Source organism: Myotis brandtii, unplaced genomic scaffold (assembly GCF_000412655.1).
Source record: "Myotis brandtii unplaced genomic scaffold, ASM41265v1 scaffold5439, whole genome shotgun sequence".
NCBI lineage: Eukaryota > Metazoa > Chordata > Mammalia > Chiroptera > Vespertilionidae > Myotis > Myotis brandtii.
Genome location: NW_005370007.1, coordinates 20,742 through 22,090, shown reverse-complemented (window position 1 = coordinate 22,090; position 1,349 = coordinate 20,742). Strand labels below are relative to the sequence as shown.

The 1,349-nt window shown below is 45.2% G+C and overlaps 1 protein-coding gene across 1 annotated transcript in view; it reads left to right on the top strand.

The window, feature by feature from the left end:
• LOC102259054 (leukocyte immunoglobulin-like receptor subfamily B member 3) overlaps window positions 1-1,349 on the top strand; it is a 14,982-nt gene that overhangs the window by 1,602 nt on the left and 12,031 nt on the right.

Sequence of the window (1,349 nt, the reverse complement as noted above, 5' to 3'; positions counted from 1 at the left end):
TGAAGGTGTATTTGTGTGTTTTGGGTGTGAGTGTATGTATTGTGTGTGTTTGAATGGGCCTATATATGTGTCAGTAGGTGTGTACGTTTGAGTGTGTAGTGTTTGAGCAGGCTACTTCCTCCCTTGACTTCTCAGCAAAACAAAAGCCTCCCCCACAAAGATGATGAGAATTTTTCTGGCCTGAGATATGGAGGAAACGAAAGCAGCCATTCAATGCAGATGGAGATGTTGGTGTTTTGAGAAATTGAAAAGCAGACATGCCTTGTCCAATAAAACAGAAGGAAGACTCCAGGTCAGACCCCTCGTGTGGAGTCACCTCGATCATGACAGACCTTTGCTGGGCTGCGGGGAGGTCATGGCCTTTCCATCAGGTGGTGCTGGGCCAGTGGGTGGGTCTGCGGGACACAGTGAACGTCTTACCTGCCTCACACCATTTACAATAATCAATGTCAGATGGGCGACGGATCAAAACATGAAAAATAAACCAATTACTTTTTCTTTTGCGAAAAGTGGGGAACTATCTTACTAGTTTGTGGGAGACTCATTTTCCTGCGATGTGGACACAAGAACATGAACTTAGGGGGGACATGTACACAGTGGAATCCACTAAGATGAAGAAATTCTGCTCCTTATAGACACCAGTGAGAGAGTGAAGACGATAGATATTTGCGATGGCAAAATGAGACCACGGACAGGCATTCAGATCATTAGGAAACATGTACAAGTTGTTATGTGGCAGCAGAGAGCAATAGAAAAGCAAGCAAAACTTAACAAGCAACTGATATTGACATGCAAATGTGCATTGACATTATTTAAGGTGATTAGCTGGCCTTGGCTGATGTTTCTCAGTGGTTAGAGCATCAGCCTGACCACCGAAGGGTCACAGGTTTGCTTCCAGGTCAAGGGCATGTGCCTTGGTTGCAGGTTTGACCATGGCCCTCATGTGGGATGCAACCTATTGACATGTCTCTCACATCGATGTTTCTCTCTCGCTCTCTCCTTCCCTATCTCCCTTCCATCGTCTCTAAAAATCTTTGGAAATAATATCCTCAGGTGAGGAGTAACAAAACAAATTTTTAAATAAAAGGTGCTGAGCTTTAAAAGTCCTTGAAGAAATAAATATGCATCAAACCACAGGGTTGGTACCAATACTTACACTGAATAATGAACATGAAAACGGCAGGAAACACAAAGGGTGGGCAGGGATGGGAACCCACCAGGACCCTTGAACCAGGCAAAGTCGAGGAAATGCTGAGGCCACTGGGAATCTGCTCAGTAGAGTCTTTGATAAATGAGCTCCCTCAAGAGCCGTGGTCGGGTGTCCCATTGGGCTGTTCAGAGACAGACTC